Source organism: Neopelma chrysocephalum, unplaced genomic scaffold (assembly GCF_003984885.1).
Source record: "Neopelma chrysocephalum unplaced genomic scaffold, ASM398488v2 Primary Assembly neopelma1_106b, whole genome shotgun sequence".
Taxonomy (NCBI): Eukaryota; Metazoa; Chordata; class Aves; order Passeriformes; family Pipridae; genus Neopelma; species Neopelma chrysocephalum.
In genome coordinates, this window is record NW_020897771.1 from 1,552,450 (window position 1) to 1,569,659 (window position 17,210).

At 41.7% G+C, this 17,210-nt stretch overlaps 1 protein-coding gene across 4 annotated transcripts in view; it reads right to left on the reverse strand.

The window, feature by feature from the left end:
• Positions 1-248: 248 nt before the first annotated feature.
• Positions 249-17,210, reverse strand: part of TPCN2 (two pore segment channel 2) — a 64,770-nt gene continuing 47,808 nt past the window's right edge. The window contains exons 26-31 of one of the 4 annotated variants that reach the window (XR_003536347.1): positions 11,331-11,430; positions 9,418-9,558; positions 8,243-8,410; positions 2,695-6,225; positions 2,495-2,600; positions 249-2,098 (exon numbers count right to left, since the gene is read on the reverse strand). The gene's annotated coding sequence lies outside the window, so the exon portion shown is untranslated. Of the gene's footprint in view, positions 2,099-2,494; positions 2,601-2,694; positions 8,411-9,417; positions 9,559-11,330; positions 11,431-17,210 lie in introns of all 4 variants that reach the window. The other 3 variants (XR_003536348.1, XR_003536349.1, XR_003536346.1) reach the window with 3 other exon arrangements.

Consider the following 17,210-nt stretch of genomic DNA (forward strand, 5'->3'; position numbering starts at 1 on the left):
TTGTTTCTTAAAGGCACTATCAATTTATCTACAAGCTTGGTTTTGCACAAAACAGCAAAGAATAGGGATGGTTAACTGAAAGAAGAAAAATGGATCACTGTGCCTATTCTTCCAGTTACTCATTATCAAAGGTACATCTTCAAATAGACAACATTCCACTTTCCCTCTGTGGTTTGGTTTGCTGTTGGGAAATAAAAAAAAGGACAGAATCATCATTAAAATTAAGAACCACAGATACAGACAAGGGGTTAGTTACATCTAATTTATTGTCATCTGGCTGGATTTCAAGTCAATGACATGCATTTCAGGCATTGCAGGCTGTTTAGTACATTGGTCATCCACCATAAATAAAATCTGAGGCTGAAATCAATTGACCTGACATTTATCCTGTTCCTCTGCATAAGCACAGACCAGCTCTCATGTCTGAGTTTTAGGAGGCTTCAAAACACAAAATGGTAAGGGCTGATTAACAGTTATTAATGACGAGCCTGTAGGAAGGTAAGAGTCATGAATGGGCCAGAAAATTTGGATGGGAATACTGTAGCTGAACTCTGACATCATCATGTTAGCTACCAAGAGATACAAAAGTAAGTACACATAAAAGTGGCAACCTTCACTTTTACATGACATAGACATTTATCAAACAAAAAAGAACTTTTTTTTTTTTTTTTTTTAAAAGAAAGGTGACTGGGCCTCAGGCAAAGCAATACAGTCTTTCTGTTTTTATGGTAGAAAATTCAGTTCTTAAAAGCAGATGTCAAATTGAGTTGGGTATGTAGTAAGATATAGGATGTTTGGGTTAGTATAACACCCATCTGAAAGGAGACAGTTCGCTTGGAACAGTTTATCTCCTTTTGCAAGGTAAGTTAACCAAAAAATCCTAAGTCACTATGGCCTTGGGCACGTAGTCAAATCCTTCTGTGTTCCAGTTAGGTCCTTATTTAAGGCTGGAAATGAAGGTACCTTGTAGGGCTTTGGTGTCAGAACTCACTCCATGTCAGCTGACACCTGACTGTGCAGACCAGCAGTTTGTCCAGCAGGCACCACACACCACATCTCGTGTACCAAGGCTGGGCCACTGGCACTCTTGGACTGCCCAGCAACAGGATTCCCTCCAGCTCGTCCAGATCATTTAACTGGCAAAAGTCCACAAGTCTGTTCCCAACAATAAATCCATGCCCAAGTTGGAGAGGAAGTCATTTGACTCAGTCAGTTGTCACTCCTTCCCCTCTGTCAGCACGTGGCTTTCTGAAGAGTCTTCACTCGGTTGCAGTCTCGACACGTCATTTCTCTCTCATCAGATCCCAAGGTAAGAGCTGCTCTAGCTCCATTTACCTTATCCAGTTCTCCCCATTGTCAATTCAAACCTGAAGAAGCCTTTTGAAGTCTCTCAGTCCTCTTTCCTTGTGTCAGGAAACCTTCGGGACAGTTTATAATCTATATAAGCACTAAGGCAGGACCACAAAATGAATCGTATTAATATAATTACAACCAGCAAAATCATCAAAGGGGCCGATTCCATATTTAAGCTAGAATAATGAGGTAATGTGAAAAAAAATACTCTGGGAGATCTAATTATATAATGCAGTATTCAGTTCTGCACGGCCAGCCCAGCAATTCCTCTAACATTCCAATCAAAGTGATCTCACTAGCATGTGAGAGAAGAGTCCAGCTGACAGATTTGGGACATGTAACGTACTATTTAGTCAAGAGGCCCCATGTGCTATTCATAAAGAATTAACAACTCTTATATTGACAATGACAGTATTGTCAGAAGACCTTTGGAAGGGGGGAAAAAAAAAAATCTCCATAAACTCCGTCTCTGTGAAGTTGGACTTTTTTTTTTTTTGCCCCTTTTTTCCAATGCTGATGTAATCTCCAAACATCTCCAGCAGCAGCTGCTCAGCGAAACCAGGCACCTTCTCCCTAGTCCCTTTCAGCAGCACACGCAGCACTTTCCAGCTCCCTCAAGACAATCAGGGCCTTTCTTTCACCAATTAGCTATCACTTCAAGAGTCCTGCGCTGTCCAACGAGCTCTTAAGAATGGTCTTTGCAGGAAACAACACTGGAGGAGCGTGGTTTGTTTTTTTTTTCCCCCTAGACAAATGAAAAGGGGAAGAAGGGAGGGAGAGGAGGGGGAAAGGGGAAAAAAAAAAAAAGAAGCACAAGAAAACAAATCAGAACACAGAAGCTGTCCAAAATGCATCGCTCATTTAGTGCATCGACAGAAATGTCCTCGAGAGCCAAGGCTAGAGCAAAGCACACACAAAAAAACTGCTCCTACTTTCTCTGGGAGATAGTTTGTTTAGTTGAATATGTTAAAAAGGTTTTCATAGAAAGAAGTGCTCTCGTTACAGCAAGTCCCTGAGCCGTAGGAACTAAAGGGGAAAGAAACTCCTGTAGGATTATGCTCTATTTCCTTATTTGGCTCTCCAAATGTAAAGCAGCATTATTTGAAGGAGACATTGTAGGAAAGAACTTGGTTTAGCTCACTTTAAATATAGATGGGTTGATGAAATGAGTAATTACTGGAACTGCTACGATCTTTTCAAACTTACTCCACCAGCAAGCTCCTTTCCCCAGAAACTGCACTTTCCATCTAAAAAAGTAATGAGAGCCTGATTCAGAGACGTAAAGCTTTGGGAATTCTACGTTCTTTTTCCTCTAAAATCAGGGAATAGGTACAGTAATACCTTGAGGTCTTCGTAGATGCCAAGGCCTCGTCAGAATTAGTACAACTCCAGGATCCAGTTCAAGAAGAAAACAAGGAACTTTTATAGATGTTTAAGCAATTCCTTGCCTGGGCCTGGACAAGTAGAGCTGTGAAGGCAGAAATGGGAAGGATCAGCAGTGAGTGAAATGACTTGGATGTGGCCCAAGCAATAGCCTGGCTGCTTCCCTGATTTTCAAAAATTCTGCATTAAACCAAATGTCATGCCAAAATATTGACTGCCAATATTCTCTCAAAGTACCATTTTCTGGTCAAATTTGTCCTTGATTGGGGGTAACCTCACGAGAGTCAACACATTGCCTTCTACAAGGCCAGCACATACATTTACATTGCAATTAAAAATAAAAATAGCCTGTTCCCTTTTATTGACTGTGTATCAGAAGCAAAGCCCTGGGCTTTGTAAACAGTTAAATGGCACAGCAAAGCAAATACTCTGAGGGGTTTCAGGAGTTTCTTCACACTCATGGATTCTCTCACCTACCACACGGATTTTTTAATGGAGTTGGAAAGTGTCAGAACTGATCAGAATGCTTAGAGGGAAAGAAAGTCTGATGTATTACCCTACATGCATTTATGAAGGAATGTGAATCAACTCAAATTCCTCTGCACAGGAAAGCTCAACCAAGGGATGAGTACACACAGTCAGGATTAAGAAGGAATCTTTGTGGAGGTACACTGAACAATGAGTGTCTTTTTTATACCTACAGATCTCAAAAGATGCTGAGTTTAAAGGGACTGCTCCTTTCAACTATTGCTGGAAAAAATGCAGCAGGCTGGAGAGAACAAATATACCTACACATATATATGTTACTGGGGCCACCTACAGTCATAGGAAAAAGGATGAATGGGACCCAAAAGGTCTATCAGCTTGCCCTAAAGCAAGATCAACTACGCCATTCCTGACAGCTGTTTCTCTAACCTGTTTTTTTTTTTAAGAGATTGACATCCACACAGATGAGAAGAAAGGAAATCATCATCTCATCTGAAGGGGATTTCAGCAGGAAAAACAGTTTGACAAACTGTTCAGTGGCTCTACCTGCTACAACACCACCACTGTCAGCTCCAGCCAGGGGCTCTACATTACATACTCACTTGGGCAGCTGGCTCACTCTGTAGCTGTAAAATAACAGCTAATAACATTAGCCAGTAACATAATAATTATAATAATAATATAATAATTAGCTAATAACATAAAATAGCAAATGTATTGGTTGAGGCAATGACATCTGCCTTTTTCCAGAAAAGCAATATCTGTCCACCTGGATGGATGTCACTGGATGCACCTGAAAGTTCATCTTCGGTGACAACCATCTTCCTTCCCCCTGGTGCAATCCTGCTGGATTGCTGGAAACCACCAGCAGGATTTTACCAATTCCCATGTGAGCTAGCGGGGCTGTCACGTAATCCGGCACATCCCATGCCCTGGCCACCAGCTCCAGCCCAATCCGTCTGCAGCGAGAAGCCCGGCGGCTACTTACGGGCACGTGAGGAATGAACTGGGGGGTTCATCCCGGTGCCAAGCGAACAGGTGCCTCCTCCCCGGGGCTCACAAGTGCTTCTCAGCCCTGTGTTCCCTGAGAGGTGTCAAAGCCGGAACAGAAAGTGCACATCCCTGGCGCCTGGCACCGGGACAGGCTGGGGACGGGCTCACACAGAGCCAGGGAACGGCAGCTCCGCGGCTCCGCATGCCACGGCTGTCGGCTTGGCACTGCCCGGCGGGGCCGCGTTTGTTCACACGGAGGAATGCTGCTGGGCATGGAAGGACAGCGCTTTCCTGCTTGGATTTCACTTCTTAGGGCAGATTTCCTCCCACAGAAAATCCATGGCACAGCACAAGCAAGACGAATCCACGCGCCAGATGAAAACTGGTTTGGGAAAACGCGGTTTAACACGGATAGTTGTTCTTCCTTTCTTCGTAAAGTCTTTTGGGAATGAGCAAGGAAAAGCACTATGCAAAGCCTGTATATTGATAATCACTATTTGGATTTTCCAAAATTTTACTTTTTCACACAACAGATGTTCCTGGCACCGTTTTTTTAATGATTTGCCTTTTTGAAGAATGTGTGTCGTATCACCAATAAAAGCATCCTCTCTGTTCAGAGTTTATTTTGTTAAAATCACTTCTCAACTAGTCATCTCCCTAGAGAGCAATGGCATGATAGAACAGTATTCCTGACGGGTGATATTTTATTACTAACACATGTTTTCATCACATAACCAACATTATTATCCTGTTCTGTTGCAACTATTTGTTAAAAAATCTTCTAATTTGGAACTATTTTTAAAATTCCATATTTTGCTTTTAAATTATTACATAATTAATTATCCTAGTAATCAGTGCCCATTGAAGGGTAGTTTGGCAAAAATAATTATGTATTATGCAGTTTTGTTGACTTTAAAATGTAAGGCAACAGGTTTCACATCTAATTTTCCAGTTCCCCTACAAAGCAGTCTGTCTCCTAAAATATCACTACATTCCTAAAATTTCAAAATATCAAGTGAAGTTACACGTGACAAAGCAGAGAACACAACAATAATCAATCACAAAACACCCCCTGTTGCCATCAGTTTGAAATATATCCCGAAACATTAATCAATTAAAATTAAAAAATGGAATATTTGACTTACTGCATTTTGCCATGCATTCAAAACTCAGGATATGTTGCAAATGAAAACAGCAAAGAGTTGCAGTGGTCGGCATGGCTAACAAGAAGTTCTCAGTTCTTTGTTAAGAGAAATAGAAAAATTCAAGACCAGCACTTATCTCTCAGAATCATGTGCCTTCTATAGTTATCAGAGTCAAAAAGGCACCTTGCTCCAGTTTGCACATGTGAAATCTCCTGAACAAGCATTCCACATCACACTGGAAACAAAATGCCAGCTCAAAAGAGCCAGATCAAGGTCTTCACAGCTTTAGAGGACAAAACCTGACATTCAAAGCCAACTCCTGCTTCAAATAAGTTGTGATAACACGCACATATCAAGATCATTCCATGTTGCATTGAGCCAAAGCAAAGTCAACACCTGCCCCACTGGTTTTCTACTGGAAAATCCCCAGCAGAATCCCACCACAGTCAGTTGAATATGCCCACTTCCATGATCAAGAAAAAAAAGGACAGAAATAAGTTACTACATTTATTATGTATTTCTTCCCTCAAGACTAACTTCAGTGTCCATAAAACCAGAAGTATTTCTGAAACTCCAGCTCATTTCAAAGGCCCAACAGTCAAAAGTGAAATTTAATTGCAAAAGAAAGGGCACAGATTGCAGGGGAAAAAAAACATAATGAAAGTGAGGGGAAAGGGTTAGGAGAAAACGAAGCAAAAACTTATAAATCAGTCTTAAAAGTCATTACCTGAAGACATCTGTATTTCAATATACAGACTTGATGAGACCTCTGCAGTCATGGAGTTGTCATTCCATGATCACCTCCATATGCTGCTGGATGTGGCAATGCTTAGCAGTAGTTCCCTTTCATTACAGGAATTTCTTCCTAGGAATGTGATCAGAACATGACCCGGTAGTAGCAGAATAGATCACACATATGCCATTGATACTTAGTCATATCAATTAATTAAAAGTTTCATAACATCCAAAATGTCCACCTAATTGTGAACGAACATAAAAATACAAACATACTTAGTGACTCAAAGGAAAAAGCCTAGAACAAATATTTAGGATTTGTGTTACAAAGTTCAGAACAGCTGAGTAGTTCACGTAAATTCAGGAGAGAATTTAATTAGTATTATTTTCGACAAAACAGTGTTTCAACCGAAACGTCAGTTTTTCAAACACAGAAATCTGGCTAAACGTGCTCCAGTTTTGACAAAATATTTGTCAAGAGTTGCTTTTCAGATCCATTAAATTCAAGATCAGTACAAAACAGACACTCTCCAAACATTATACAGCCAAGGCACTCATGCGTAAAACCACAGTTTGAGTCTTTTGACAAGTGCTGTGGTCACCTATCTCTGGGCTATTCCCACGTCTCCCTTGACTTAAAAACCTTTTTTCCTTCCCACTGTGCACAAACCAGACCGGGACCTCCAGAAATGTCACAGGATGGAAAACTCCCTTCCCTCTTGTCTGTAACTCCACTTCTTTGGTAGATGTGGGGGGCTGCTGCAGGCTCCATTTCCTCTGGTTTCACTCGGATGATGCTCCTCCTGTGCCCTACCAAAAACAGATCAAAACCTGCCTCTGGTTTACAATTAAATTTGTGGTTCCTGTGCATCCTTTGTTTTGACAGCATAAGCCAGTTTAGACGGAAGCAAACAATGACACAACTGCCATTTTCCTACAAGGTCCATGACGTGAAAAACTTTACTAAACAACAATTTAAACTTTCTAAAACTTATCACAAGTGAAATGTGCTTTGGCGAACCACAGACCTTGGAAAGAACTTGAAGATTATATCACACCACCCCTAAAATGCAGTTATTGAAAAGAACTGTTATCCTTTGTGCGTGATGGAAGGTAAACATTTCACATGCTGCACTGACACAGCTCCAAACCTCATTTTTCTATTTAAAAATGAAAGCCGGGCATTCAGCAAACTACATTGTGTTTTGAAGAAGTTTTTCATTCTACTAGCAGGTTATCCTGCTTACTTTTAAAGTCTCTTTGCACACAAAAAGAAGGGGAGCTGGGGCAAAGAAGGAAAGAAAAGAGTCCATTTGAAAAAATTACACTGCTAGATTACAAGAGTTGAAAGCTGGTATGTAACTTTGCTCCGGGTGATCAAACTGCTAATCAGGAATGCTGTCGGGAACAGAATGGAATTCCAAATAAATTAGCCATGTCCAAGAAGCCAATACAACACAGGATTAAGGCTCACAAAGAAAACAAATTTATTCAGCCTACTTTATCAGAATTCTTAATAACGTGTACTAGTTTTTCTCATCGCAGTCTGAGCTCTTCCACTGGAACAGTGGGGAGAAGGAAAAATGAGTCACACTTCATAAATCTCCTACTTGCACAGACACCTAAAAATGTTATGTAGAGCAAGACACACAATACCATTATATATATACATACATATGCTTATCACAGCCACAGTAGAAACGTGCCTATTTATTTCTCCCAGTTTATTTTCAAGGCACCTGACCAAGGAAAAGATACCACACACTTCTGTGAAAATCTACAAAGCTGAAGGAGAAGTTTAGAGCTGCATGGATCTCCACACCAAAATGAGCTCCAGTACCATAGTATATGAACCACTGAATTAAAAAACCAACTACAGAAATAAATCTCCCTCCTGTGTGACCATCCCATGCATCACATTTTTTAGCAAGTATAAAGAGAAAAATTCCTGTGTCCACACACTGCAGTGCTGCGGCTGAGGTACTGTCTGCAAGTCAAAGCATATTCTGTTTTCACCTCTGACAGCATCCCAGAGAAACTATTCATAATAGTTTATGCCAAAATCACAGGAGCGTTAAAAGATGTGCTTAAGTTTCTGCTTTTCCTTGAATTGGGATTTTAATCTTTATCAGACTGGTTCTCCTCACCTGTGAAACAGAGGTTCTGATAGCTTCTTGTCTATACAGTGATTTGAAGACAGAACTAGATTTTCTGAGACATTTTTGTAAAAATAAAATAAAAAAAAAAACAGATGTAATTCTTGCAGAATCTAGACATGTAGAGTGAAACTGTCCTATGATAGAAGAGCATGGCTTCTGAAAAAAAAAAAAAAGGTAAATCATAAACATATTCTAACTTCAAGTCATCCATTGTCCAGCACACTTATCCACTGGAAAATAAGAGACTGAGCTCAGCACCACTTGCATTTACATGACTTTGCCACATTACCTTGAGAATCTGTGCATGCCTGGATTTCCTGTAATAAAATTCACCAAGCAAGCCACAGGTTTTGAGTGTGAGTGTTGGGGATTCGTTTGTCTGCTGGTTCCCAGCCATGGCACTGCCCTGCTTTCCAGGTGATGAAACAGCAGTTTGATACACATGGTTAATGTGTTAGGTGTTTTCTAAAGAATTTTTGTCCCAGATAAAGGGGGACTCCCTGTAAAACACCATTTGTGTCCCCTCCCTTTCCCACAATGAAACAAATTAAATGCTATTTACCATTATCACTATAAGCATCTTAATCAAGCACAAAAGCACACATTTTACCAAGTGTGACTTGGATTCAAGTGTTTTTTCCCACCTGCAAGAAGATATTTGCACAAATATGGAAAGAAAAGCATATATATCCCCAAATCATCTCCTCTGGAAATGCATCTCCAGAGAGCAGGGGGCAAAGGATGAAAGCCATTGCTGTACCATCAAGACGTGACTGGAAGGGTTCTGCCTATACCCTGATGCCTCCATTAGATGTACATAAAAAAAAACATTTGATTTGAGCAAAATACATTTAAATGAAATATAAACTGTGTTGTTTTCTCAGAAAAATAAACCAAGAAAGCAATAAGCACCAACAAAACTTTTCATGAGGCCCAAGGAAGAAAAAAGTATTGATTTTCATTTTCAAAAGGGTCTCTCCTAAGATAGAAAACAAATTTTTACGATTAACTACCGAAAGAAACGTTTCGATTCAGTGAACAGCAGAACAAGACGTTTTCCCTGCTAAAACTATTTGCCAGAGCTTTAGGACGCATTCATAAACAGCTCCATATCATTTGAGACAATTGTGGCAAAATGAACCACTGATCTGAAAAAATGTTACCTTGTTCTACCTTGATGTGCCAAACAGGGCTGTGTGTGCTGTGCATTAATGGAGGATTCACGGGCTCAAGCTCAGCACACGTGCAAGCACTTGAAGAACTGGGGTAGATTTCTCCATTTCCAGGACACAGACACTGGATTTCTGAGGGAAGAAAAGGAGGACGATTGCTGGCAGCGAGCGGCTCCACTTACCCGCTCTTGGCTGGTCGTAGGCCAACGAGATGCATTCTGGGTTACCACATTAAATATTTGCCTTTACAAAATAATGTCATAAATTACAGTTTGATCAGCAAGTGCGCTCCTCTCGTACCCTAAAAACAGTATTCTTGAGGCACATTTGAGATTTATTTTTCTTTTTTCCTTTTAAAACCACAGAAAATAAAGCTAGTGGGTGAAAGGTAACTGTATCACTTCACAGACACAAGCTGCCCTCTGATTACAACTAATTAAGATATTCAGCAGCCTTAAAACAATACCTTTTTTTAATCAATGTACCCAGACGGCATTCACAGCTTTTTGAGATGACAAATGCCCTTTGAAGGAGTTAATAGGCAAAGGTTTGTACTGGCAATGAATAGGGCTACCTTTAATTGATCCAAGAGCCTTAGAGAGCCGTCTTATAGCGTGATGATGTATTTGGGTTGCAAGTAGGCCAAAATAAGCATAAAGAAAATCTGTAAGACCATGAGACCTTTCATTTTTTCATTGCAGGGAGGGAAAGGCCCGGGGGAGGCGGGGGGGGGAACTGCTGGGGAAAATGAGAGAACTATGATGGGGTTATCTTTGTGCTGTGGCACTTAAAATAGATAAAACGAGAGAAATTTTGAGGAAAAGAGAGGAAGTGATCGGGCCATAATTCTGAGAATAAACGTCAAGATGTACGGAAATGTACAAAACAAGGCTTCTTCAGAAAAAAAAGAGAAAAAAAAAACATGAAAAAAGAGGAGATGACCTAATGGTATAAAGAAACATTGATTAAAGAAATACCCAGAGGGAGAAAGATATTCCATCAGCTTTAACAAACACTGCATGGCCCTGCATTCCCTCTTAACTTCTTAAGTAAGGGAAGAAAAAAAAATATCTGTAGAAAAGGCAGTCACATGGATCCATTTATAATTTTCTACTAATTCTTTGCTCATCTTTTGCATGGTTTTGTTCAAGATGTACAGGAAATGTGCACACAAGAAGTGACTCACAAAATTAAACATGATGGGTTAGCAGTAAGCATTCTACTATGAGTAGTCAAAGAAGAAATAAAAAATCATTTTTATAAGGAATATAAAATCCATTTAGTCATATTTTTTCTTGATGAGACCGATTGTACACTAATATTGCCTAGTAATGACAAGACTAGTCTATCCGTACTTCCACTAGTCTTTCATAAAAAACTTTATTTTGGCAGAATCCCTTCCTCATACAGCAAAAGCTAAACAGATTTCCTTGAACTTTCACAGGTGCAAACTTCAAGCCAAGGTAGAATTTTTCTGGAAAGTCTGAGGCAAATCAGACAAGAAAATTCCTAGACTAGAAGACTATTTTAAAATGGAATTACTGTGTAAGCATATTATCCATAACTCTTTTAAAAAAAATAAATCAGAGAGATGTTGGGGTCTGAGATTATCTTAGAAGACAGATGTAGGAGGAGCTAGGAACAAAGTTGACATTGCTCCTTAAAAATAAAAAAAAAGCAGAGCAATAAAATATCCTGCTCCAACATATGCATTCAGATGCATTAGGAAAAGTAAGTTAAGTCCACTTTCAATCTGGAATGGGAACAGACAAGCTGTTCTCAAATTCTGCTCATCCTCTTCATCCCAGAGCCATGAACGAGCCCTCTTCCAGCAGCCACTAAACAGAAAAAAGTACAAAGTCTTCACTGTGGTCTGGGTGAAAACAAAGAAAGACTGAACTTACCCCTGTAAGACAAAAGAACTCAGATAGGATTCTTCAAAGAACAATACATTCCCATTAGCAATATTTGCCTCCTGTGAGTTTTCCTCTGTGGCACAAAGCTCTGTGGAAAAGAACAGATAAAAACTTCATGTCATAACTTCCAGAAATTTTCCTAATTAACCATCCTAAGCCCCCATCACCAAGCATCACTGAATTAGAACCATACCAAGGTAAGCACCAGCTGCATCCTTCAAAAACCCCCTCACTTCAAGGCACAAAGAGGAGAACCAGAGCACGTGGACAGTTTAAATAACACTAATAACACTAATAAGTGTTGTTGTTGTTATTTTGAGAAAGTCTTCTCCTTGTTCCATTCACTTTCAGTTCAGACTTAGAATCTTCCTTTGTAATTTAAAGCTTCCTTCCACTATATCAGGTTACAGGTACATTCTAGCCACCACGAGTTTTCTAAAAATAAATAAATAAATAAATGAATAATTAGGAACTGCAAGGATGCCTAAAGGACATCAAGTCCTTCGGGAACACTTCAAAACCAACTGCTTTTTGTGCAGAGGACAGCAGGTGGATTGCCCATGCCATTCTTCCAGAGCATGGTGAAGCACCAGTGTTTTCTAAAACAGAGGTCAACCCTATCACAAAATAACCATGTCCAGTAGCTTACTATTTGACAGAAAAAAAAAATGGTCCCTTCCAACCCAAACTACTTTAGGATTCTATTCCATGAACTGGTATAATCAGCCTATTTATGGGACACTCCATACTACTGAAGATCATATTTCCACTCCCGCCTTTATGGACAGAAAAAGAGCCAGCATTCAAATCCTGTTCACACACGTTCACCGAAGAACACACTGAGACAGAAAGGCACTTCTGTGGCAAATACCAGCAAAATCTGAGCTGTTTTCCCAAATCAAGCCTAAAATACATTTTATAGCTCTGTTTACACAGGGACAAAACACATCCCACCTGGAAGCAAGTGGGAGCTGGTTACGAAGGGCACACCAAGGAGCATGGCAGGAGGGCATCTCCTCAAACTGACCACCAATGCAACGCCAAAATTGTAAGAATCCCATAAACACACACTTATCTTTGACCAAAGATATACTGATGAGAAACTGAGGCATAGAAAGCCTGAGCAGAAACGAAGCCTGATTGTCCACGCTGCATTTTTTTACAGATGCCTCTTAAAAACTAACAGAAACAATGTATTTTTAAAGTCAGTTCATACTGTACCCTTCAAGGAATTTCTGTATTTGGTTAGTCTTCACCCCTGCATACATGTGCACACACACACTTGCAACAGCTGAAATCAAGACTTAAAGGTGAGGAAGGAAAGCTGATACAGAAAGAGAAATGGGTTTTTCAGTTTCAGAGACAAGATGAAAACCCACTACATTTTGGTCTTCATGCCAGTGTTCAGACAAAAGTTTCCCAGGTTCCTCATAAACTGAAATAACCCTCGCTGTCCTGAATAATTTATTCCTTTAAAGTGATCTCCAGCAAGCTTTGCTTAAGATCTGGTTGAGTCTTTTTGCAAAATATGCTGTTTAACTGCGCTTTCATTATGCTGCCATCTACAACCCCAGGCCCAAACACAGCACACAGGGAAATAAACCCCTCAATGTTTTCCCAAAGGAGGTAGGAGGGGGTTCCATGCTGTATCATAAGCAGCAACAGGCACAGATAAAGTTGTGCCTTCAGCTCCACCAGTGTAAATCTTCAGCAACTCCACACTGACAGAAACCTCACCATAAACTCTCCATGGACTCTCCCCAGCTCAGCCAGGATACTAAGGAAGCAAACTTCGATCCTTTTTTTTTCTAGAAACCTGCTTCACAATTCAACATCTTTGATGTAAACCTTTTAAAAGACTGTGATGGCATCAAATCAGGGACGGGATGGAGGGAAATGTGTTTCCATCCACGGGGGGATCATTAGGAGGAGGGTTAATAGCCCTGGGCATGCGATCAAATTTAGGCTTGTGCCAGTTTCCCCAGGCTTTCCCTTGCCACCACCAGCTCCCCCAGGCTGGGCAGCTCACCCTCACCTTCTTACCAAAGACAGCTCTTAAGCAGAAGCGCGACAGGCTGCTGGGAGGCAACAGAAAGACAATCACACAACTAACTTATATGGACAAAGTATGAAACGGGCCGAGGGAGGGAGGGAACCTTTGATATCTTCACCTTCGCAGAGATACAAACCCCACGCGCATTCACAGCCTGAAAGACGGGGAGGCGGCAGGAATTCCGACCTTCCCAACATGTGGACTGCAGCACTGAGGCAGCACAGAGTCTAAACAAGGTTGGAGTTAGCATTCAGAGCACACAGCCCAGCAGAGTATGGGAAAGGGATAGAGCAGCCCAAAGAGCTGGCGCCACGAACTGACGAGCAGAGCGCAAGTGATAAAGATTTACTGCGAGAGAGGAGGAAACAGTCCGCTGGCCCGATTAGAGCTGTGAATACCGAGTTGTTCAGGGAGGATTTTGCAGCTGACTGATCACAGGCTGTCGGAGCAGGCCTCGGACAACAGCTGCAAGGCTTGCTGGGCTGCAGAAACAAAAGGCGCCTAGCACGGTGCAAAGAAAGAGTTGACAGGTTGTTGTTAGCAGTGGCAAATGTGTGAGGTATGTCACTGTGTGTGAGACGGGGTGGGTTGGGTTGGTGGGGAAGAAGGAGGGCAAGAAGCACAGGCAGTGCTCAGAAAAGGCGGGGGCGTGGGGGGGGGGGGGGGGGGGGGGAGGGAGCAGGGACACAGGCTTGGTCAAAGCGTTTTCCTAAAATCAGGCCGGTGTTTGTGAGGGGGACAATCACAAGGTCTGTTTACTGCTGCCAGGATGAATTAGCCCATCGTCTCATTTATAGGACGAATCCGGTGGCACAGACTATAAGGTGCACGGCATTAAAGGGACTAATTAGACGATTCCGGCAAATCTGAATTAAGACCCTTTCTTTCTTTGAAAGCTGGAAAGCATTTCTCAGGACTCCAGTCAGATGGCTTAGGTTTTGTTGGGCTTTTTCTTTCTCTTCTGAGAAGGGATATCTTGTGCAGTACCCTAACTCACAACGGTCTGCTCTACATTCTGCTCTGAGCTTCAAGAACAGTTGTTAGGAAGCTGCTGGCATTTACATCATGTCTAAAAAGGTCCAAACTAAAATCCTGGATTCTGCAGGAATTCAGCTCCCAGTCCAGGGACAAACTTTGCAGCTGGTCCCTCCTGTTGGAGTGGGCCAAAGCAGAAGCCCACATGAGAACATACCTGAGCTAAGAGCCTACAGCTGAATTCCCTCTCACACATACAAAACAATCTCGGTTTTTCAAAAGCTGGCTTCTAATCTGACACCCACCCACCCCCTCCAAACACAGTGTCTGTAGCCAAGTGCTTTTCCCAAGCAACTGCCTGCTTTCTGGAGCCATGGTTCACTAAGCGTGTGAGTGCTGGGTAGGAATGTATCAATGAAACTCCAGAGGTGATCAAAGACAGAAGCTGGAGAACAGGAGACCTCACTTCCAGCTCCCCATTTGGCAAGTTTAGGATTCAGTTCTTGAAATCTGGCAACATTTTACTCCAATTGTGACAAAAACAAAGTGTTCCAAACACCTCTGAAGCAATGGTGTGTGCTGTTTGCACACAACCACTATATTACAGTGGTCACTATTAAAATGTTTTACCAGTGGTTAAGGTTACCATGGCATTCCCAGCACACTAAGAGAAGGGAATACCACGAAAATCATGGAAATACTCGGCACTGCAAGCTGCAAATATCAGATGTTTCATAGTAATTAGTGACACTTTGTTAAGTATAGGCTTCTTGCTTTTTAACACACATATCTATCGCTAACCAACAAATGGGAGACACTAAGAAAGAGCAGTGGCCTTGACAGTATCTGATCAACTGAACAAGCAAACCCTATTTTAATTTTTCTCTTCTATCTCTGGGACCCAGTTAGTCTAGTCCCAGTGGGCAGCACTTGATACACTGTAAAGGGAATTCAGAACAAGAGGCATTTCAAGGCCTCTAACACAGCTCCATTCTCCCAAAATATATATAAAAAATCCCAACCCAGTGTACAGAATACTCCATCTAGGGGCAGAAATGCAGCCCAAAATTTCCCTAGCCTTTGCTTGGACATGTGTTAACCTCATTCTACCAGGACTGAGTGCATGAGAAATAATCAGACATTTCACAGAGGTTCCAAATAGTTCTTCCTCAGTATGAGTCCATAGATTTTTGCTTTTTATTATTTTAAAGACAGAGCTTCCAGCTTGAATTTCCGCTTAACAGTGATGAAGAACACAGGCACCACTTTTATACAGCTACTAGCAACTGGACTATACTTTAAACTACAAATATTATCTTAGGAACAATTTATAATCTATCATCTCCATATGCTCAAAGTTTTCAGCTGAATAAGGGTGGCCAGTGAGCTCAACTGCAAGGAATAATGAAATGCCTGAAGGACTATTTAGGTAACTATATTTTTGGATGTAATTACGCTCCCACTGAAGTCAAAGCAAAGTCTGAATTTGGCTTCAGTGGGAGCAGAAATGATTTGTGGCAGAAGCATATTTCTGAGTCAGAAACTCTCTGTAGCTGCATAATTCAGTATCATTTATGCTTAATATTAGCACATGGGATTTGTTCACCGAATGTATTTGAGAGCAATGTATACATTAGACAGAAGAGACAATTCACAGGCTCCGAAAAAACCCTGAAAAGATAAAATAATGCCCATTAACAGGTTTTGTTCTTTTAGGGAAAAAATTAATTACAGAAGTATATCAAGCCTGGCCTTCCAATTATGTTTCCTTTGTACAAATCGCTTTCAGCTGACAAGTCCTCGCTAATTTTCCGTAGTAAGCAACGGGTTATGGCTTGTCCATAATGTCACAGCTTTCCACTGCACTGTGTCTCGCTCTTTGTCTCCCCAGTACAGAGAGGCTGCTCCTGAGGCTGCTGCAGCACTCTGGAAAGTCACCGAATTACTTCCTACATTTGCTCTCCTTAAACACCTCCGCTCGATCCCCCCCCTGCTCTTCCTGTTCCTCGGCCCCCTCGGCCGCGAACTCCATCCCCCGTAAATGCAGAGGTTAGAATTTTCTAGACACCGCTTTAATTTTTCAAATAGCAATCCAATTACTGAGCAAATTGGCACATGTGCCTGGTTACATAGTGACTTGGCACTGCCTCCCCTCGCTGCTGGCAGTGATGAATGTGTTCCCCCTTCGCCCTCCTCGTCTATCTGCCCCAGCCTCCGAGCCAACACCAGTGACCACATAAGGAGAGTGCCTGGCAGCTGCAAGCCCGAGGTGCCAAGAGGCAGATTGTATTCTGTAGCAGCAGGATCTGGGGCTGTGACTGGCTTCCTGGCTAGTCTTTTGTAAGACCTTTTCCATGGCCTCTAGGTTGGCTCTAATGAAGCCTGTAGAAATGCCTGCAGGGAGCTGGTATAGAAGTGAGTTAAGTCAAAGGTTTAATTTAGTTTCTAAAGCGAAGCGAATGTATATTGGCCTTCTTTTTCCACCCTGCAATTATATTCCTGCCACATTTATGTGAAAATACAGTATTCAGTCAACAATAGGAGTGCATTCCTGGGTATGTCTGCACTGCACATTGGGGCAAAGATCCCCAAGCCAGCCTCAATTAACTTAGTGCAGAACCAGGAGCAATATAGCTGTGTTTGCTCGCTGCGACACCCGAGCTAATTAACTATGTATGGCAGTAACAGAGCTTTACTGTTTCTGGCACTGCTGCTGGTATCCCTGTGTGGTAATCGACTGCAGACATGCCAGCTCACTTGGAGGTAACCTGAGGGCTCCCCAGTCCAACGTGGCTCTGCACTGCCCAGATTCGTTTAGGAATACTCCGGGAACTGGCAGG